We start from the raw sequence: 23,639 nt of genomic DNA, 5'->3' as shown, positions 1-23,639 counted from the left end.
CTTTCTGGATATGTCTGCAATGGCACAAAAAATAAGCAAATGCAGCCATCAATGCAAAACATATAAGAACATAAAAAGCATCCATAGTTTAGGACAGGGGTCAGCAATCTGCAGCTCTGGAGCTGCTTGTGGCTCTTTCCCCCCTCTGCTACAGCTACGTCACTGGTCGGCACCACAATTTTGAGAGGAGCTTCTGGGGGGTGGGGGGGGAAAGCACAGTGCGTCATGGGGAAGACTCTATGGCAAGGGGAGTGTTTTCCAGTTGTCTCCACAAGGGTTTTTGCTTATGACAGGAAGAGGAAAAAGTACATTGCTCTAGGAGGAGACTCAATGGTGGGGAAACAGAACTTCCGGTTAACTCCAGGGAGCTTCCAGTTAGGGCCTTTGTGGCTCCCTGTGTTTTCTTTTCTGTGGAAAACGGGTCCAGGTGGTTCTTTGAGTGTTTAAGTTTGCTGACCCCTGGTTTAGGATGTGTTTAAAAATACTTCTAGCTTCTTGTGTGTGTGTGTGTGTGTGTTTGTGTGTATTCTTGCATTCAATCATGACAGCCTCTCAGAGACTGGCTGAGGCAAGGCTTTTTGATAAGTGGATTGCCACTGCTTAGGGCTGAGAGAAGTGACAGGCCCAGGGGCCCCCAGCTGACTTTGTGCCTAAGGCGGGATTCAATCTCAATCTATTTATTTCTAGCTGATGCTTTAACCCAAGCAGATTATTTATACAGTAGTTTGGGCTATTTTAAAACAATTTGGACACTTTCTGTGGGAAGGAACCTGTTGGAAGGAGACTGGCCAGGAGCCAAGAGAGGAGGAGTCAAGCAGGAAATTAGTCTGGAATCGTTATGTAGGCACAAAAGGCACTGTGTAATGTCTCCCCCCCCCCCCATCTGATTGCCATTGAACTTTATCTAGTCTTGCCTGGAGAAATGGCGCTCTGGGAAGATTCCTGTGAAATAGTCATTGAGCAATAAAGTAGCTTGTTTACTGAGGGGTCTGGTTGTTCAGGCAGACAGCTAGATATTACTTAGCTAAAAGTCTATCTAATCTTTGTAAGCTATCTAATTTATCTATTTATCTGTTATCTATCTGTCTCTCTGTCTCAAGTGAAATTAGATATTGGTGTGCACATGCGGGAGAACCAGACACATGCTTTGTATCAATTTATAATGTTTTTTAAGGCCTAGTGTGATAAATGAAGCCAGCTATTGAGCTTACTGTTAGATATTTACTCTAACTACAATAGTTTCCACCAAGGTCCTCTTTTCCAGCGGGAACGGAGGTTTAATCCTATTGGTCGAAGGGTCTGACAGCTCCCTATAAAAGGGCTGCTGTCAGATTCAACCTTCGCTGGATTGTTCTCATTTGTTGTACTCAATAAAGAGCTGTTGTTACCGTTAAGCTGTATGTGCCTATCCATTACCCAATCGAACAGTTACCCTAATTATTTGTACACCATGGAATATTCTTTAATGTTATGGGTGAATAGTGCCATAATGGCTTTGTATACTTATGTAATAAATACTTATTCCATCAGTACTCTTATGTACACTTATATGAAGTACACTTGCATGATTAGTATATCATCACTATTCTAACTTTAAATTTATGTAATCATTACAAATGTTTTTGTTCATCATTTGATTCTAAGCAGCGATATATATGTATGTATGTATGTATGTGTATGTATGTATGTATGTATGTATGTATGTATATTTATATATGACATTATAATAATTCAAAAATTATCCAATAAATCAAATCACAGCTCTAATAAATGCTATCAACATACATTCAACACAATCATATCATCATATAAACCCTAAAATCTTACAACATCAATGCAGACTGGTGATGAAATATTAGCATTTTTGTGCAGCAAATTAGTAAGAATTACATTTATACTCTGTGCAATAGTAATGTACTATAACTGATTCTCTTTAATCAAGACTTTTAAAAATATTTTATTTTTGATGTAGATGTGATATATTAAGTTTGTAATTCTTCCCTCATTCTTTTTTTTTGGGGGGGGGGGTCTATTTTGTTTTTGTCTTCTGTTGTGATTTTTTGTTTTTTCAATTGGGGCAGTTCTTAAAAACTTTTCAAAACAAATAAAATAATTAAAATGCAAGAATTATTTCTTTAGTAATAAATGTTTTTGTGAGGGTTTTTTTTAGGTTTAAATGCTTCAGTATTTTTAATAGAAGTGTTCTCTGAAAAATGAGTCTTTGTCTTTGGATATTTTCTATACGACTGTATCTTCACTATTTTCAAGAGATCAAATTAGTGTTGAGAAATAACTTAGAGGGAGAAAGACAACCACGCCAGGTGTTTGCAGTAAGGATAAGTTAAAGTCAGTTGGCATTTCTGAAGCATTTATCAATAAAATTGGAAATGTGCTAGAATTCAATCACAGCATCTGGAAATCCCCCAAATGCCTTTTTGAGTAGAAAATGCTGCCAAATTGCAGAGACCCCAGTTGAAAAAAAATGTGCCAATGACATTCACTTATTGGATAAACTGTTTTCCCACTGTGAGGCAATTGTGAGTTAAATTAGAAATTGCATATAATGTGGTAAGGATCTCACTCTTTATGCAGCCAGTATCGAGCAAAGAGAGGTTAAATGGATCCTGCTCTTCCATTTTTTAAACACAAATAGTGCATTGTGGGTATGGAAGATTTATCAGTAAGGAAGCCTAGTTCTTGCAGAACCTTAGTTTGCTTAAAAACAGGCAATTGAAAGGGATTGTCCAAAATGTAACCCACTTCCTGCAGGTATCAAATTAATTTATTACTCATAAAGATAAAGGTAAAGGTTCTCCTTGCATATATGTGCTAGTCGTTCCTGACTCTAGGGGGCAGTGCTCATCTCCATTTCAAAGCTGAAGATCCAGGGCTGTCCGAAGATGTCTCCATGGGCATGACTAAATGGCGAAGGTGCAAGGACACTGTCACCTTCCCACCCAAGTGATCCCTATTTTTCTACTTGCATTTTTACATGTTTTCGAACTGCTAGGTTGGCAGAAGCTAGAACAAGTAACAGGAGCTCACTCCGATACGTGGTGCTAGGGATTTGAACTGCCAAACTGCCGACCATGCTAATCAAGAAGCTCAGTGTTTTAGCCACTGAGCCATTGTGTCCCCTATTACTCATATATAGCATTAAAAATAAAAGAGAAGACCCATTTTTATAATTCTCTAGTTATGCTCAGAATTTTCCTATTAACTTTCACATGGTTGTGTGTTGAGAATTACATTTACAGATCTATGCACACACACACACACAAGAGACAGAGACAGAGACAGAGACATAGAATGAGAGAGAGGGAGGGAGGTGCAAAGGGTCATGGGAAGCCATTTGATTATGTTCCTGCCTAGATAAAATCAAACCTGAAATGAGGATTAGGGATGTCTGTTTTTTAAAGCAACTTGCATAGAATGTCTTAGCATCTACAGCTGTTGATTTTGGCTCCTCTGTGTTAAAGTCCATTTAAATATCTGCTGGCATTCTTGTGCTACAAATACAGCCTCTGTTTCAATGGATGAAAGGAATATAATTCTTTTGGAGTGCTCTTTCCTTGTTTTTCTCTGTTTCATAGATGCAGCAGCTGACTTTCTCTCAATGTCACCCTATGAGAAGTCTCTTTTATCTGTTCCCTCTTGATAAAGGTGTTTTTTTTTTGGCTGGGGTGGGGCATAATTCTTTCTGATTATCTAGACTGTAGTATCTCAGTCTCTGGCTCCAGCTTGCTACTGAATTCTGGGTGAGGGATAAAGCCCATAACTTGTTGCTTATCAGGAGAGGGGAAACAAGGTCTGATGTTTTCCATTTTTCCTTTCCTCCAAATAAGTGATGCTGTGCTCTTAAGAGTTTGGGCTGAGAGAACTCCAATCCTTCATCCCTTGCAGAACTGTGAATGTTCACTCTTCACTCTTTTCTTGCATCTGTGATTCTCTTCCCTTCTCTTCCCTTCTCTTGGTGCATAAACCTTAGAATCGAACACTTGAATGAGTCCTAGGCTGGGCTTCCTTCCATGCCATTATTCGTATGGTGTAGCATTTATGGCCTTGCTTGGGTCACAGATCAGTGGCAGATGGCAGTTCATCATTTCTGTTAGGGATCACATTTTCCTCTACACTGTGTCATTCTCTTCTGGGATAGAGGGGAATGTAATGTGATGTATAATTCTTTGCTTTTTTCATGTCTGTTTCCATACAATCATGCCCTTTTGCATAGAAGTTGGAATTCTGCCACTTCTGTTGCTCATAAAAGCTACAATTTCCTTGAACGGGGAACTTCACTCTTCCTAAGCAAGTACATTCTTGAGCAAGGATTTGTTGATACAAAATATATTCTGATATTTGAAATATATTCTAACTAGTATTCTTTTAGTATGGTTTGAATAGCCATTGCAGCATTCTGGAAAAAATTATCATTTAGGATTTCTGTTTTCCTGATTGTTTCCCTTCTGTTAGATTTTGAAACTTTTTTGAACTCAAATCCTGCATATAATTGTGTTTTCTTAGGTTACAAAATATGCAAACTACATTTCCTGAACTCAAGACTTGCTTTTAAGGGGGAGAAGCACATGATTGTGCTGCCAATGTATGAGCCAAGCCAATGTATGCATTTCTAAACACAGGTATACCTATGGTATAGTTATAAGATCAAGTAGAAAGATTACAGTAAATAAATGGAGGTTAGTAGGACTTTGCGTTTGATCTCTGTGTGGTTTGTGTATATTTATTCTCCTCATCCTCTATCCATGATGAGGACATTTTCCCCAGTATGAAACATATCTTTTTAGAAATTATTGGAACCATTCAATGCTAACTTAGTCATCAGCAGTTAACAAATTAGTATGTTGCATGTATGTAGCCTACTACTCGCATTTCAAGTTGGGACATATAGCATCCTCTCATAGTTTTTTTTTTTCAGAATTAACCACCTAGTTTACAGTACGGGACAATAAACACACATCTAACTTACTTAACAATAAACACATATCTAATTAACTTGATCTAATTTATATTAAACTTCATGACTTAGTGGTAAGATTACAAAATCTGGGCTGGTCAAATCCACACAACCACAAAGAGCTAGAGTTTTCTGTTTTTCTTCTCTGTCCTTTCTTGGTAACTGTTATCTCATGGTAGTTATAGGAGCCCTGAAGACTATGTGGCTAAATGATGCAAGCATAAACTTACAACAACTGAAAGAAGCAGTTACTGGTCTGTCAAGAACACTTGGAAGTGGCTGAACAACAGCAGCAGATTGGGATTTGAACTTGAATCTCCCCTTATCTAGCACTTTAATTACCACCTTGAATAATACATGAAGGGTTAAAAGGGGAAGATAGGAAATGACAGATAAAAATCACATTACTTTCTTCACAATATTTTGCTATATTTAACTTTTGCTTTGGACACTCATTTTTACAATGGACTATAAAGAGAATTTCCAGTCATATTTGGCTAAATCTATGTAACAAATATCACATCTCCTCAAGTAAGCCTCTGGTGCTCAGGAGGATAAATCAACAGAGTTGCTAATTGGTTTCCCTTTTGTTTTGTTGATTCTATATCTGCTCCAGAGACAAGAAAATATAATTAAATTCTTAAGACAGCCATTTTTAATCCAGAGAGCCAGTAAGACCAATCAGTTGTCCTAGGAAAATATAAGATGTGCATGTATTGTTTAGAATCAATATTCTTTGTCCCAGACATCTGAATTTAAAATGTATTGGCAATTACATTATTCAGAGGCTAGCTTTTCCTCACTTTTCAAAAGTCAGTCAACTACCACATATTGATTTTGATTCTTTTTAATGCAAAGATACCCTGCTATTTTCATGTGCAGCCACTTTGTCAAACGATTGATTCAAGCACAGTAAAAGCTGCTTCATAATACTAGAAATCCTGGGACAGAGAACGAAGTACTTACACTACTGAGTGTATTTGTTAGAATTTACATCTTGGCTCAACAGTAAATCACCAGACTTCTCGGATGTCATTCTTAGTTCAACATGAAAGAGCTTGGAACAGAACTGGAAAGGGTTCCATCAATTGTGGTAGACTTTGTCCCACCTATTGGCTCATCTGGTTCATCATTTGACTGACCATCTGGAGAATAATTTAGTTCTGATGCTGAAGCAAAGCATCAGCAACGTTTTTTTTTTTTTTATCTATCAGTGATTTTGCTAGAAGTTACCTATTTACTGACATTTCACAGTAATGTGAAACTTCTTGACTTGACATGACAGGACATTCCCAGGCATGTTATTGACATGACATGACTTGACATGACAGGAGACTCCCAGGCATGGTCCAATGTTATTGTCAATGTTAGCTAAACTATCATGTTCAGTCTTCCTTTGGTATTCTCTATGCCCTGTTTAAGGTGGTTTGAATGGAGAACTAATGCGTCTATTCATCTCCTTTAATAGCAATAGCACTTAGACTTATATACCGCTTCACAGTGCTTTTACAGCCCTCTCTAAGCGGTTTACAGAATTAGCATATTGCCCCCAACAATCTGGATCCTCATTTTACCCACCTCGGAAGCAGTGGTGGGTTCCGGATCCCATCACAACCAGTATGCTGCGACGGGACCGTGCATTGACCTCGGGCATGCAGGCTGTACACGCATGTGCACCCATGCGTACCCACCGCCCTGCGATGCTCCAGCGGAGGCCGCGCAGGTGCCATATGCTGCACGCATGTGCACAAATGGCCCAGTTGGCTTAAATACAGGTAAGGAACGTGGGCAGGTGGGTGGTCCCTCCAAAACACCATTCTTGGTACGGTGGCTGCTGCTCCCAGCTGCCACCGGTACACCCATACCGGGGCGTACCATCCGGAACCCACCACTGTGTTAAAGGATGGAAGGCTGATTCAACGTTGAGCCTAGTGAAATTTGATCTGCCAAACTGCTGGCAGCTGGTTATCAGCAGAGGTAGCCTGCAGTATTGCACTCTAACCACTGTGCCACCGCGGCTTTTGAAAACTAAGACTCATAGTATGGGCTGTTAGAAGAACTGTGGGTATTTGGCCACTTCACACTGCCAAGTTTCTTGTCAACTTACAGAAACGCTAGAACACACAATAGTTCAAAACCCAAACAGAAGAGTCCAGAAAAAGATCCGCAGTTAAAAAGCCAAAACACCACACAAGAGGTTTAGTGTCTATTGTAACAAAAAGCCTGAGGAAACAGTTAAGTTTTGAGGACCCATTTACCGTAAATAGGGTCATGCTGTCTTTTATGCAGGAATGCACTTTGTCTGTGTCCAAACACCACGAACAAGAGAATGATGCATTTGTCAAATGCATTATAGTGCATTCACTATACTTCTAGGCAGTAGTATTAGTACACTTTTGTCTGACACTGACAACAAACCACACCACCTCTGCTTTCTTCCTTCCTTTCCTTACCCCATATTACAGGCAGTTCTTGACTTGCAACAGTTTTGTGACTGTTCAAAGTTACAACGGTAGTGAAAAATGTGACTTATGACTGTTTTTTTAAGTTACGACCTTTGTGACATCCCCATGATCCCGTGATCAAAATTCAGATGCTTGGCAGATGGTTCATACTTATGACCATTGCTGTGTCCCAAGGTCATGGGATCCCCTTTTATGACCTGACAAGCAAAGTCAATGGGGAAGCCAGATTCACGTAACAACCAGGTTACTAACTTATCAATGGCAATGTTTCACTTAATAACCTGTGACAAGAAAGGTCGCAAAATGGAGCAAAATTCTTTTAAAATGCCTCACTTAACAACATATTTGTGGCTCAATTGTGGTCATAAATTGAGGACTACCTGTACTTTCTCCCCATAAGAACTGAGAGGTTGGTTTGAACTCTCACTCAAGGTGAGTTATCTCTACAGCCTCTTAGTTCACCAGTATGTACTTTTGGTTCTAGCTAAACTAGGAAACATACTGATTTATTGTATTCCCTTGTGATTTATCACTTTTGATTGCCCACCAAGGACTGGAGGATAAGATAACAGATAAAAGCAAGAGAAGAAGATCTATGAGCATCATTAACAAGGAATTACATAGTTAAAAGGACTGTATCTAGGAATAAGGGATAAAGAAACATTTCAAAGAAATACATTTAATGTTCCCAAATGAGCTCGATGAAACAAGTGCAAGCTGTCCATTGCGTGACAAGTTCACTATTAAGGACAGGGGTTTATTTCTGTCTTGTCACAGAGAGATATTGAAGGAATGGTCACTTAACATTCTTCAGTCAGACTGTTCTCTATGGATTTATATAGCCTTATAACATCTTGGGAAATGTTCCCAGGGATTTGTTCTCCCTTTTGCTTCTCAAGCTGTAGCCCAAGCTGTTCCATTACCTTGAGAAAAGTCTTTATATATGTGACCTGCACAGAAGAATTATCAGAAAACAGAATGTAAAAGTTAGATTAAAAACACTGAAATGACCACTGTACTAATAGGTTATACAGGATATTTTAGGAATGTGCTAATTCAGGTCAGGTTTTATGTCCTGGAATTTGGGGGAATCATAATACCAATCTATCTCATGATACTTGAGTGCCAGAGCAGATGAGATTGCACAAAAGTATCCTGTTTTCCAATGTATAAAGATCTCCCAACTTGTTTTCCACCTTCCTATTACTTTACACTTCTATCAAACCCAAGATTAGAAATCAGGAGAAAATTTCTCCTCCTTTCAATGGTCCTTTAAAGAATAGGATTCAGGGGTAGTCAGAAAGAGTTGCAGATTGATAGAGAAGCATAATCAAATATAAGCCAAAACTAGAAAGGTATGTGCATCTGTTCACAATCCCAATTCCCAACACCCCTGAATTCACATGTACTTTATAGGGCTTCCCATGTTTAGTATCGAGGTGAGCTGCTTTTTCCTCATTCATTTAAGAGATTTCTGTAAAATGGTTGCATGCTCGTTGTGTCTGGAACAGAAGCAAGGAGAAACGGGGGGAAAAGATAGACATGGGTTTAGCCATCCATTTTCTTTGACATGTCAATTTTCTCTTCACTTTTTCTAACATTTTTCCTCTTCTGTCCTCCTTCTGCCCATAGCAGACTATGATAGACTTCTCCTGCCAGAGGCTTGAATTAATTAAAATTAATTGAGGGACATGAGAAATTAGTTAGGAGCTTCCAGCGATGTAAAGTTCACAAATGGCCTCTGCTTGAACACAAAGACCTGAAAGAAGTTGTACATTTGATTGTCTGACTTGTGCTTACAAAATTCTTGTGGGCGGTGCCTGACTCACATTACTCATTGCAGAAAATGTGTAAACAAATCTGCTCTAATAATATCTATTTTTGTTTGGGTTTTTTTTTTTTTGTAATAAATCTTCAGAATTTTCTAAGGCAGGGGTGTCAAACTCAAGACCCGGGGGGCGGATATGGCTCGCGGGGTGCTTAGAGGGCCACCCTGGAAACGGTGAAGGACTGCCCTCCAGTGCTTCTGTCAGCAAAAACGGAGCTCGTGAGGGCCGTGCACAGCCCTCCTGATCTCCATTTTCCCTGGCAGAGGGTTGCAGGAGGCCATCCCAGCCAAAAACTGAGGTTGCGAGGGCTGCGTGTGGCCCTCCCTGAGGTCCGTTTTTGCTGGCAGAGAGTGGCAGGAGGCTGTCACAGCCTAAAATTGAGCTCAGGAGGCCTTTTTCACTGGCAGAATGCTTGGGCCCCCACAGGCATACCCCTGACATGAGGGACATGGTGGTGGCCACACCCAACCTGGTGACACCCACCCCGGCTCCCTGAAGTCAAACACAACCTTGATGCGGCCCTCAATGAAATCATATTTGACACCCCTGCTCTAAGGGAATCAAACATACAAAGATATTGAATTAGATTTGTGAACATGACCATACTACCTGTCTGGTTTAGGTTTTTAGTTATTTTTTTCCATAGCATCATCTCAGCATTCAATTCTTTATTAAGTTGTATCCAGAACTTCCATTGGGAAGGTAGAGAAGACTTCACAGAGATATGGGGTATATATGTAATGAAAATGGCATTTCCTGAATTCAGTATCCACCACATTAGGGAAAAGCAACTATGAATGTTTTGTTTATCACAGCCACCATAAAGTGTATTTTAGACATCTGTGATTCTAATTGGTCAAAAGTTGGTCAAAAATTCTTGAACAGTTGCTTCATGATAGCATGGTTTTCTTTTCCTGATAGGCAAATATAATTCGGATATAACTACTAGATATGCAAGTTTGGAAAGCTTATAATTCTCCTTAGGATCTCACTTGTTCCACTTACACAGTGGTGAGATCTGGAGTGTTCCACTTACAACATTAATGAAGATATTTTGCAGGACTTTCAATGGTTTTAGAGAGCTGTAATTCAACTATACAACTTGAAACTGACATAGTGTATGTAGATTGACCTCTTTAGAAAGTTTGTTTGGTATATGGAACTTTAGTACTTAGCACAGACAGATGATATATTGTTTTAAAAGTTTTATTACATTCACGGGATGTATTGTTTGGATTTGATAGGGCTTTCTCATTCTATGTCAGTTGCTAATTGTAGAAATACAGTGTGATGAAAACATTTCCAGTCCAAGTCTCTGTGAAAATTAAGATTTCAAGCTTTCTGAATCATTTCTGTTCTTGTTTCTTTCAGTAAGCAATAACTGGACCAGGAAGTTCTAGTTAGAAGTTCGCCTTTTGTCCCCGTCTCAATGGATTCCAAATCTTCAAAGTAAGATATTTGATCTATTTTTTCCCCCTATTTCAGTATTTGTGTTATATAAATTAGGGTGCATTTTTCAATATCTGCGTCTGTCAGAATGGCCATTTAAACATAGCATTTACTGTAACAATGGTAGTTAACAATGTTTACCGTATTTTTCAGAGTATAAGACACACCTAGCTTTTGGGGAGGAAAACAAGGGGTGGGGAATCTGCCTCTGCCTCCCAGCAATTTGCCTCCTTGCAGCAAACAGCAAACAGTACAGGCATATATACTGTTTGTGGTGTTACATTTCAGACTATACTTGTACAGATGCTGTTAAAATTGATGTGGCTTTATGGAAGTATACATTATTCTTTGCTATTTAAAAGAAGATACAATAGCACTGGACCCCTTCAGATAAAGCATTTATTTTAAAAAGCTTTTTCATTTTGGTAAGTTGTCTAGAACAATAATAAAGCAATCTTTAAAAAAATAAGTCTAATAATTTGAACATTCTATAGGCATTTATAGTTATTGACTTACCACCTTGCAACAAACAGCCTGCTTCAGTTTAGCCTGATTAGCACAAGAATAAAAAGTCTGCCTCTGTCTCCCATCAATTTGTCTCCTTGCAGCAAACAGTCCATTTCATGTTCAATTTCAGTTTCAGCACCGGCCTCCCCATGATCAGCTGTTTCAGGCTGCAGGGATTGCCATAGCTTATTACCACTTCCACAAGCCCCATTTTCCCCATTTACTGCAAGGAGGTAAATTGCTGGGAGGCAGAGGCCTAAGGGTGGGGGCCAGTGGGTGAGTAGGGCTACATTCGGTGTATAAGACACACTCAAACTTTTACCCTCTTTTAGGGGGGGAAAGTGCATCTTATACTCTGAAAAATATGGTAAATGTGTCCAGCATAGAGCTGTATATATCAAACAATTAAAATAGGATAATTCATTCACAAGCAACATAGGTAAAAGTGAAAGGATCCCCAGTCAACCTAATATAGGATTCTTCCTCATAACCATGTTATCTTGGTCATTGCATCCTTGAGGTAGGGGGAAAACATGCCAATATAAGAACCTACTTTACTACACTTCAGAAAGGAAGCTAAACAATTTATGCAAATTATGTTCAGGAAATGATTAGTGGGGTCTCTGCAGTCTGATTCCCTCTGACCCCAAGTCATCTGTTGGAGAAAATATGTACAATAGGGTATATTTGGGTGTTCTGTATACATAATTCTATAAATGTCTGTTGTCCTGAGGATCCCAGTGTCTTGATCTTCTTTAAGTCCTGGAGGATCCAGAGGTAATATTCCTCTTTTGGAGAATACATTTGTCTCGGGAAAGATCCTGGGAATTCTTCCATCATTTTGAAAAGAAAAAGAGAAATGTAGGTGATTTTTCATTATTTTGGGCTGCTGGGTCCAGGTCCCTGGCAGCATTGCTTCAGCATGATAGAGTTAGAAAATATGATTTCCAAAATCGCTGAGGGGAACAAGGAACCCCAAAGACCAGGAAGAAGCAGTGAGCAGTTTAAGTCTCCATAATAGAAAGTTTTCCAACTCAAGAAGGAAACGTCAGCTTAACAAGCATCCCCCAGGGAAAGCTCCTTGTTAACGAGGTCCTTGCCTTTACTAACTAATAGAGAATGGCACAAGCTATATAATACAAAAGGCTCTTTTAAGTGCCACTTTGGGAGTGGTGAAAGAACCTGTGGCATTTTCAAATCAAATCATTTGTAGAGTTCCAACAAGAGCTACTGATTGCCTCCCATTTTGAATGGGCTGTGGCTAAATTAATACTGGATTGGTGTACTCAGAAAAATCAAAGGTCTCCTTTCAGGGGTGGCATTTGTAAAGGAAACCTTACTTTTTATTCCTGTAGCAATTGCAATTTGAACACTATATTTAGAAGACAGCCACGCAACCCCTTTCGCAAAGAAAATACCTTTTTGGTTTTATGTTTGCTTGTCAATGGGAATATCAGCTTTCTGGAAATCACATCTTCAGTCGACTATGAATGTAATGTTAACATTTCTGAGCTTCACCCTTTCCCCATTCACCCCCCCCCCAAAAAAAAGAATAGGTTATGAAAGCAAAGAACCAATCTGCAGCCAACTTATCACAGAACAACTCACCAATTTAATTTCAATTATTTAAAGTAAATAAAAAAACCTGGTTTGTTGGTTTGTTTATTGGATTTATATGCCACCCTTCTCCCAAAGGACTCAGGGCGGCGTACAACATAAAAAAAAAAACACATATTACAAAAGTTTTAAAAAATTAGATAGAGTATCCAAAAACAAACCCAATTAAGATTAACAATAACATTTAAAAAAATAGATTAAAATTAACAATAATCAATCATTTATTTTATTTTGTTCAGGCCAGGCCGGCTTGCTGGAAAAGCCAACTTTTTAGGGCGCGTTGGAAGGACTGGAGGTCAGGGATTATACGAAGCTCCGGGGGCAGCTCATTCAGGCGCTCCCACAGAGAAGGCTCTCCCCCTGGGGGTCGCTAGCTGACACTGTCTGGCCGACGGCACCCTGAGGAGGCCAAATCTGTGGGATCGCACTGGATGGTGGGAGGCTACCGGTGGCAGTAGGTGGTCTCGCAGGTATCCTGGGCCTATCCTGGTTTAATTTTTGTCATTCACATTTCATTCTGTCTCTTCTTTTGCATCCTTTCTTTAATGTTTCTATTCCACCATTTCTTTGATATTAGTGTAACTCTTGTCCCACTCAAGTTGTCTGTTGCGAGTTGGCCACGGTACAGAGCCCAGGAATTGGATGGGCATGGCAGTCCCACAGTAGATCTGTTAAGGCAGTTTATTTGTCAGATGAGAGATCTTGTTTGAATGACGAAGAAAGCATCCCTTTTATGCCAGGGGGTGTGGCATGAATCAGGGGTGTCAAACTCATGTCATCATGACAGCATCACATGATGTATTGAGACTTTCCCCACCCTTCACTAAGCCGGGCGGGGGTGTGGCCCGTTTGTGATGCATCCAGCCTGCAGGCTGTGATTTTGACACTCCTGCCCTATATTGATTTACTTCCATTTCCAGAGTCCCCAGTCTTTCACAGTTCAATTTTACTTGTGACTATTTAAGACATCCATCACTGATGTTAATTGTTCAGGAAGCAATTATCAGGGAAAAGTTTCTCCCTAATAATAATTTATATTATTAGGCAATTAGGAGAGAAACTTGTTTGGTTTCCATTTTAATGCGAACCTACCTAATCTTATTCTTAAACTAATACGTAATCAAAAAATCTCATATCTTCCATTCTCTTTACTCCACATTTGGTGATATGTTTCTCCAATTCGAAAAAAAATCGTATAATGAATATAGCCGTGTTAAGAAAGCAGACCGCAGCAATATGTGTATTAGAATAAACAGGAATTTTCATCCCAGTTTTAAAAAATAATAATGCAGAATTGTAAGATTAGCAGAATGAGCAACTGAAGCTGAAAAATTCACTAGTCAGTATTTGGAACCTACAACAATGGATTACTTATCTATACCTACTTTTGATGTTGTTGTTTTATTGACCGTATTTTTATTTGCAATTAATTCATTCCTTGTGGTTTTAGCTTTTAGAGTCCATTAAAAAAGAGTGATCAATAAACAGACCTGCATGACTTCTTCAGGCATCATAGGTTAAATGAATTCCTTGTAGGAGAACCAGTCTTCTTCTGCCTACTGACCCCCCCCCCCAAAAAAAAAAAAAAAGAAAATCTGAAATGGTGCTAAGTGAAAAGGGACTTTCAAGTACAGTACAATCATTAATAAATGCAGTTGGCAAAAGGTATTGGCTTTCCCAGTGGGGAAGAAAATCTCTAGGTGATTTTCAACAGGCCAAATCAGTTTTTGTTCTACAGGCTATAGGACATAGGCTACAACTTTCTTATATATTATTATGCAACAAATTTATATTGCTGCCTAACTCATACACGGTGACCTTGGGCGACATATTAATATTAAAATTTCACAATATCAAAACCCATAGACACCGTCACCATGTCCTTACGTTTCTTATCAAGAAAGGAAGTCACATTCTTCACTGAATGACAATGCCTCCAGCAACTCAGGGAGATGTTTATGAATGGGAAAACTTAGAAAAGAGCAGGGGGAACTGGAGCTTGTGAATTTATGAATATTCTTTCTGAATCAGTACCCACTGACATCAACATGCAACTTCTATTTTAAGACTGTTGGAAATGGACTCCCTGATGGGATTACTTTGAGATGGAGTCTTTGGTGCTCTCTGAGCTTGATTGTTTCCCTGCAGACATTTCATTACCCAGGTAGGTAACATTGTCAGTGTGAGTGAGTTTGGGGTTTGCTGTCTGTTTAAGACATAGTAGCTTGCCCTACCAGTTTTTGAAGAGCAACCACATTGAACAACACCTAATCAATAACAAGTGTAAGAACTCTTGGAGGGAGGCAGAGGTATGCTCTTTACTTGTTATAAGCACTACTCTTCAGAGTCTTTTTTTTCACGGCTACATCAACTTTCATAGCCTAGAACAGTGGCCTTAAACCCAGGGCAACAGGAAAAGTATGTGCTGCAATAAAGTACTTTGTATAATTAACTTCTATGCTGTGGTATATCCAGTCCTTGGAATACAAAGAGCTCTCATTGTGTATACAGTTTATCTCTATATGTCTACTAATGGCTGGGGGTTTAAGTTTTCATTTTCTGTTACTCCTAATGCAATGGGGAAATTTTTTAATTTCTTGACTTTTTAGGAAACATTACCATGGGTAATGAATGGTTGTATTTGCATTTTTTCTGTTTTTCCATGATGAGAAATTAGTTTTGATGCTCCTTTCCTTTATTTTAATGAACAGACCATTCAAACCACTATAAGATGCAGGCCTGCACTGGACTTAAAACCTATGTCATTTTCCTTCGTTCCCACTTCTGTGATTAACTCTATCAATAATATAAAATTCCCCTCAAGGATTTTCTGTAGGCCTTTTGGGGAAACCCAGGAAACATAGATTGTGATTTCTTTTTCCCTTTCTTCATATCACATTACCTTTTGGGAATTATTTTAATACATAGCTAACAGGAATCTTTTGAGAAAGGGTTTTGGCTTGACTGTTTTTTCACACTTTGAGACAAGAGTAGTCCTCTTCCTCTTTACATCTAAGGTATTTTGCCTTTATATCTGGAGCTTTACATCTGAGGTATAAATCATATCTACAAGAAAGAATGGACAAGCTACATGTGTGAGCCCAGAACAATATTTCAACATGTACACTACTATTATTTGGAAAAGGTAGATTGTCCTTCACCAGGGGTGTCAAACTCATGGCCCACGGGCCGGACACGCCAATTGCTGGCCACGCCTACCCCGGGTTTAGCAAAGGGGGGGGGAATTGTGATATATCTTGCAATGACAATGTCTTGTCACAAGTTTGACACCCCTGCCCTACACTGTAATCATATATACATTTTACCACTACCTTCCAATATAGAGTCTATACAAATTCACAGATAAAACCAACAATGATTTCCTTTCTTGACAAAACATCAGAAGTAAACAGTAAGTATAAAAAGGTGACAGCAATGGCCAAGAATGTTTTTATTTCATTTCAATTGAAAGGTCACCCATATATCTCATTCAAGAAGATGGGTTGTTTTTCCCCCCATTAAATTTGTGACCACTTTGAGATGATGTTAACACCATCCTACAGATGTCTGGACACTAACATGTAAAATGCAGTGGTCAGATGGTTGCCTTCTCTGTGTTTTTAAGGATTGCTTAGCACCAATTTTGTCACTACCACACTTGTTTGTACTTTGTTTTTGAACACAAAGCAAAATATTGATTCCCCTCGCTTCAGAAACCTGAAATGACTTGTAGTTAGGGTATTGGAAAGAGCAACTTTTCAAACCAGCTTGATCTGAAATTGGTACGTAATCATTAAGAGCCTTGCTAATACTAGAATATTTGAAACAGGATCTGTTGCATATTATACTTATTTATGGACTATATATCTATGGACAAAAAGTCTTACCTATGGATAACCACTTCTTTATTATCATCTACACTCTGATAAAGGTGACAATGGTCGACTGAACTTTTATCAATAGCACACATGCTGACCTTACTGTTATTCCTTCATTGTTAGTGTGATATACATTCCCATTCATGTATGTATGTATGTATGTATGTATGTATGTATGTATGTATGTATAATATTTTCACTTTGTTCTTTGTATGATTATTAACACATTAGCACCAAAGGTCATGAAATGGAAAGACAATAGATAAAGTAGCCTAACATTAAATAAATAAGAATGTAGCTACAAAAACCCCCACAGTTTATTGTCCTTTTATAACAGATTAAAGCTAGCATCAATACCTTTCAGCAATAAGATAAGCTAGGAGCTTCTCTCTTTGAGATATACTGATAAGGCTTTTATGTTTAAACTCACAGTTGAAAGTCTTCTCAGTCTACAATAGTCAAGGCACATCAAGGATGTGATTTGAAAATACTAGATGAAAACCTAGTAATTGTTTCTTTGGTGTTTTACTCAGCTCATCTGCTTTCCTATGGAAAGCATTGATTGTGCTTGTTGCCTTGAAAACCTAACCTCCGTTTACCTGACCAAAAAACCTTGTTTTAGGCCAAATAATTTGAGCAAGCCTTTGAATAGATTTGGTCAGAAATTTGTTCAATACCAAATTTTAATTCTGATTTAATAATTTGTATCTCCTGAACTTAAACATTAATTTAGATGCAATTGTTCAGTTGGATCTATATATTTCTGACATAATGCAATTTTATGCTTTTGCAGTTGTGGGTATATTTTAATTGCTCTGTATTGTACTTTATAATTTATAGAAATGTAGAAAGTGCATTTAAGTCATGTGGACTTAAAAAAAAACCCATGTACCCATGTGGAAATGAGATGAATAAACTTAAATTAGAAACAGCAGGAATCGAGTGAGCTTAACCTTGACAAATTCAACTATGTCTTGATTTAAAACTCTCAAAATTAATGAGATACTGGAAATAAACTTGGCAGAAAATAGCAATAGAAACATCGTAAATGGTCTGCCTAGTGAGATAATATGTATGAAAAATTCTGGATGCTTGAAATGTGTGATATTAATATATTATTGTTATGATTCCCAGTTTTTGACCTTCCTCACTCTTCCAAAGATGGGAATCTTTATTGTAAAAGTTGATACAAATTGATTACACATATACACTCAGAGCTCTTCCAATTCATAAAAATGGCACTCTTCCCACATATTCAAGCCCTGATTATCTGAAAACCTTTCTAATTTGTATATATTGCCTTTTCCCCACAGAGCTCTGTTTAAAAATTGTAACCTTACATAATAAAGGCAGTTTGTATAATCATTGTTTGAGAAATGTCCTCTGTTCTCTAAATTAGATAGATTGTGATAAATGACATTAATTTACCTAACAGAGTAATCAAATTTATGTTGAATGAATCAATGAAAGTCCTTCAGTGCAGAGGCCCTACATCTCTCCATTCTGACTTTGCTCTGTAGATCACTATTATACCAACATAATTGGCATTGCTTTGTCATTTCTTGGATTTAAATTTCAAATGAGGCAGGATAGTGTGCTTTACATCCATTATTCAGCTACACAGAGAACCTTATTTTAATGCTTACCCCACCCAACCACCCCTGCACTAGATACAAATTCAGCTTTCAGATTCTGCCTTCTCCTTTGGGGAACATTGTCAGATCATTTCCATAAATCACAGATAGTGGGAGTCATTTCATCATGTGGCTTGTAAAACAATGAAGCCTCTTTGAAATTTCTTCATGCTTCACTCATACCCCAATGTGGCAATACACACTGCACACTGGCACACAGTTATAAGATTGCCGATGTTTTCCCCCCTGTCCTAGAGCTATATCAGTTTATTTAAAATCATTCTCCCTTTGACTGGGACTTCTTGTACAACTAGTATAAATGTTGTATAACTAGTGAGATGTTCCTTAATGAAAACCACTGTTCTACTCCAGACCAATGGTTGTCTGTGTCCATCCTTTTCCACTAAATGAAGTTAAGGAAGTAGCTATAAAGCCTTCTGAGCTCCAAAACCCATTGATCAAGAAGATTTTCTTGATTTCCCATGGTTACCTCTTCATCATCAAAGGCATTCCTTTAAAGCAGTTCTCAGTTAAAGATGATAATTGGGACCAGCAACTCTTTCAATAAGCAACATGACCATAAGGTGAAAAAAAAATATCACATGAATATATCAGGGGTGTCAAACTCGATTTGATTGAAGACCTCTTCAGGGTTGTGTTTGACCTCGGAGGGGCACAGGTGTGTGGCTGGGCGGGCATGGCGACTTGTGTTGGGGGCGCCTTGTCACTTGTGGCCCTATGGCGGCCCGAGCAGTCTGCCAGCGAAAATGGGCTCCTGACCTCCCATTTTTAGCTGCGACAGCCTCTTGAAACCCCCTGACAGCAAAAAACGTGCTCAGGAGGGCTGCCATCACAGCCAAAAATAGCGCTCAGGAGCCCATTTTCACTGGCAGAGGCACCATGGGCTGGTCCTTTGCTGTTTCCAGGGCAGTCCTGTGGGCCAGATCTAGGCCTTGAGTTTGACACCCCTGATATATATGATCGCAGTTCTGACAATTGTGGTTGCAGTTGCTAAGTGAATCACACATGGTTGTTAAGCTCAATGTCGCATGACTGTGACTTGCAATTTCCTGATGTCCTCCCCATTGACTTTGTTTGTGAGAAGGGATGCTGAGACTGTCATAATCACATGCTGGTTACCAAGAACCTAAATTGTGCTCACATGAATGCAAGGATACTATGATGACTGAATACAGTCATAAATCTCCACATTCACTCATAACTTTGAAAGGTTACTGAATGGGTGGTCAGTAAGTGATGATTGCCTCTATTCCCAAAAGTTGCGGGAAGAGGCTAGTGTGGCTGTTTTATGAGTTTTAGATTCCTCTGCTAGTTACTAGTACTACTTTCTTTTTAAAAATCACCTGGGTAGAATCAGAGCTGGTTCATAAATTGCTCATTGGTTTGTACAGGATTGTTTTACATTTGTTACATATTCACAATAACTGCATTTTTCAAGCCTCCCAATCATTAAAATTACTGGAGACCACAATCCTGTATCTATTATGTTTGGAATAATAATATTTTGAAATTTTGAAAGGACAGAACCATAGCTATATTCATTGCTTAGAAGAAGTAGCAATTGCTCTCTTTTTCTCTTTCTTTGTCTAGCAGTTGAAAGAAATATTGATGGTTGTTAATTAATAGGTCAATTCTGCAGAACTGGAGGGATTTTTTTGGAGGGGTTGTTGTTCAGCTGTAGATGTTACTTTCAATTAATTACGTTCAGCCTTTCTGATGGGAAGAGCCATCAAACCAATTTCATTCTATACATGATATACAATGACAATAAAGGCTATACTATAAGAAGGACTTCTTCATGCTCACTTATTTTTATACATGGATTTTTTTTTTCTTTAAAAGATTCTCCTTGATGAAATTTCAGCATTGTTTCCCTGCATTTCGCTATACTTCAGCTTTGTTCAAAGACTTAATTATGAAAGCTAATTTCACCGAGATGGATTGCATTGTGCACAAGTAAAATGTGATGGAATATTTGTCATTGCTGCAGTCAGCAAAATACACCTCTGAGAACAACAGCCAGGTAGATGGATAACAGGATAACTGTGTCCCATGAACATACTTTCTGGATCACTAGGTACAGTCCACTTGAGTGTAATCCTAATGAGATGTTTAAAAAAATCCCTTTCTTGGAAGATGGATGGGGATAGGAAAAAAAACCTGTGCACTTTCAATAACAAATGACTGTCTCCTAATGTCAAAACACACACTTGCTGAGCTTTCAGAATTTTGCTTCAGAGGGGCAGAAAATAATGTTTTGAAGTTCTCTCTTTCTCTGTGTGTTTCTCTCTCTTTAAAAAAAGTTTTCCCTTTACAATTTCCTGGATTTGGATGGCTCTAGTAAGGCTACATTTATTTAGTTATATTAAGTAGTTTAGGCTTCTTATAGCAAGAATGACTAGAAAAGCACTGTAAAACATTCACCAATATTGTTACCCAATTGGATTAGGAAACCATTAAGAAGAATGATGACTTAGGAAACAATTCAATTTTGTATAAATTCAATTGAACAGATGAACTTTATCAGGCAATCACACTCTATGCTCCAAGATCTTGGTGAAGTTAAAACAGAATCTTGGGTTCCAGTTTGTTGTGTATTGCTAAGATATTTAAAGAACAGCGAGGGCCATTTGGCAATCCAAGGCAGTGGTGGGATTCAAATTTTTTTACTACTGGTTCCGTGGGTGTGGCTTGGTGGGCATGGCTTGGTGGGCGTGGCAGGGGAAGGATACTATAATATCTCCATTCCCTCCCCACCCAGGGGAAGGATATTGTGAAATTCCCATTCCCTCCTGATCAGCTGGGACTTGGTACGCAGAGAATAGATGGGGGTGGGGCCAGTCAGAGGTGGTATTTACCGATTCTCTGAACTACTCAAAATTTCTGCTACCGGTTCTCCAGAACCGGTCAGAACCTGCTGAATACCATCTCTGGTCCAAGGGATGGATCTGTTTGGGGAAAAACCATTTATGAAATATTCAGCAGCACTAACAAATGGCCGTTGATTCGTGAAATGTTATTGATGGTGCTTTATAAATAAAAAAAGGAAACATTTCAATAAAGTAATTCACACTGCAGTGGGATTTCTTCGACAATGTTTGAGAAGAAAAGTGGTGCCTCTATGGCAAGAACACTGTTTGAAACCTGGCCAAAGCTCACTTATAACAAATGTGATGGGATCTGATGTTTGTTTTTTTCCTCTGTTTTGATAAAGGTGAGAATTGGTGGACAGAGTTCCTGATAATTCATAAGAAATTTTTATGACTAGGTGACAGTGTAATGTAAAATATCACGGTTTTTTCCTCTCTGTTTTGCTACATATATTAGAACTACAAGAAGTTTCAACTTAGTGATTCAATTCTAAATTAAATCAACTTTCCAAATGATACGCCTGCAAATTTATTTGACAGTTTTAACTGCATGCACAAATTTTAAAAGTGAACAAAGGTCTTTTCCCCCCTCCAGATCAATTCAGAAAATTAAAAAAAAGGGGGAAGAAGGTTGAATCAAGAATCTGAAATGAATCTATGATTGTAATTAGATTGTTGAAACATAAGATAGCCATTTTAGCAAGTATGTGGTATGGTAGACTTAATTTTAATGTATTTATTTATGTATATCCCACTTTTATTATTAACTCAAGGCTATGAACACACCTTATACTTCTCCAATTTTTCCAACAACCCTGTGAGGTGGATGGAACTGAGAGAGAGAGGGACTGATCAATATCTCCCGGCCAACGTTTTTGCCTAAGGTGAGACTAGAACTCACAGTCTCTTGGTTTCTAGCCAGGTGCCTTACTCACTAGACCAAATTGGGTATTGTAGCTGGGATTTACAAAGTCACTTTGGCCTCCAGAGGTCTCATGGACTATGTGATGACATCGCAAATGGGTATGTCTGAAAAATCCAACTTCTCATTTGGTGTCCTTGAGAAAGTGGAGTCTAAGAAGAAGGTGAGATAACTATATCACTTTTGGGAGTTTGGGATACCAATAGCAATGACAATCATATACCCACCTTCTCACCCCAATTATGATATAACCAAAATAGGCTTCAGTCAAACTATTTGCCTAGAAGGTTAAGGCATTCGTTTTCCCCCCTTTACTTCACCCAATGGGGGAAACAAAACAAAACCATGGTCCAGTTGCTGGGTAAACTGAGAGTTTTTAAGAGATGCCTTAATCCAGGGGTGTCAAACTCAAGGCCCGGGGCCCAGATCTGGCCCACAGGGAGCTTAATTCTGGCCCACCGGGCTGCCCCGGAAACAGTGAAGGACCACCCTGTGATGCCTCTGCCAGGAAAAATTGAGGCAATTGAAATTGAAAACGGAGCTTGCAAGGACTGCATGCGGCCCTCCTGGGCTCTGTTTTTGCTGGCAGAGAGTTGCAGGAAGCTGTCACAGCCAGAAATGGAGCTTGGGAGTCCGTTTTCGCTGGCAGAGCCCTCAGGCCACCACAGGCACCCCCAACTCGAGTGATGTCAAGCTGGCCATGCCCACTCTGCTCCCCCAAGGTCAAACACAACCCCGATGCAGCCCACAATGAAATCAAGTTTGACACTCTTGCTTTAATCTCTAAATGTCACAAAACATAAAAAGGGAGAGCAAAGTAAACTTGGAACAACAAAAAAAAGTGTTGTATGATTCATGTGGATTATAGACTGCAGTTGACACCAAGAAAAAGTACTAACTCTCTAAAATTATTAAGTGGAAAGAAAATACAATGTTATAGCATATCTTCAAGTGCCATTACTTTGAAGTAGTTTCCACTTACTCCAGGCATGCTTGCTGCATAGTAAGCATGCATAAACTCAGAATCTAAACACTATTTAATGGTTAAGAGTCACAGACTAGATTCAGATGTTCATTTCAATATTCCTCCTATCCCTGTTTGCACATTTCAGGTTTGAATGAAGGGGAAATTGAGTTTGAAAGTGAGCCATATGAAATGCTGATTTTAACAACAGGTGGATTAACTAAAAAATGTAACCATGTAAATTATTGTTCAGCCCAGTGGAAATATCTCAGGGGTAAATGCCTGTGAATCAGATCCTCAGGTTGCCATTATTGTTCCTTTTACTGTCTTTTGGGACTCTGAGTGGATGAATCAGCTATGCTCTACAGCTCTTTTATGATTAAGATTTTAGAGTTGTGAGTGGGGAGGGGAGAGAGAGAAAGGATTCACCTTGACGATCCTCTTAACTTTCTTTCTCCCTTCTCCAACATATCCCACTCAGGAGATAGAACATTAAAAAGTACTCAGACTT

At 38.8% G+C, this 23,639-nt stretch overlaps 1 protein-coding gene across 2 annotated transcripts in view; it reads left to right on the top strand.

The window, feature by feature from the left end:
- The window catches only part of LINGO2 (leucine rich repeat and Ig domain containing 2), a 773,861-nt gene that overhangs the window by 269,728 nt on the left and 480,494 nt on the right, over window positions 1-23,639 (top strand). Inside the window, exon 3 of one of the 2 annotated variants that reach the window (XM_087716140.1) lies at window positions 10,638-10,715. The gene's annotated coding sequence lies outside the window, so the exon portion shown is untranslated. Of the gene's footprint in view, window positions 1-10,637; window positions 10,716-14,909; window positions 15,004-23,639 lie in introns of those variants that run through there. The other variant, XM_087716141.1, reaches the window with a different exon arrangement.

This window comes from Thamnophis sirtalis, unplaced genomic scaffold (assembly GCF_051295495.1).
Source record: "Thamnophis sirtalis isolate CommonGarterSnake01/CBP01778 unplaced genomic scaffold, rThaSir2_p1.2 scaffold_5, whole genome shotgun sequence".
Lineage (NCBI taxonomy): Eukaryota > Metazoa > Chordata > Lepidosauria > Squamata > Natricidae > Thamnophis > Thamnophis sirtalis.
This window is presented reverse-complemented; position numbering and strand designations above follow the sequence as displayed.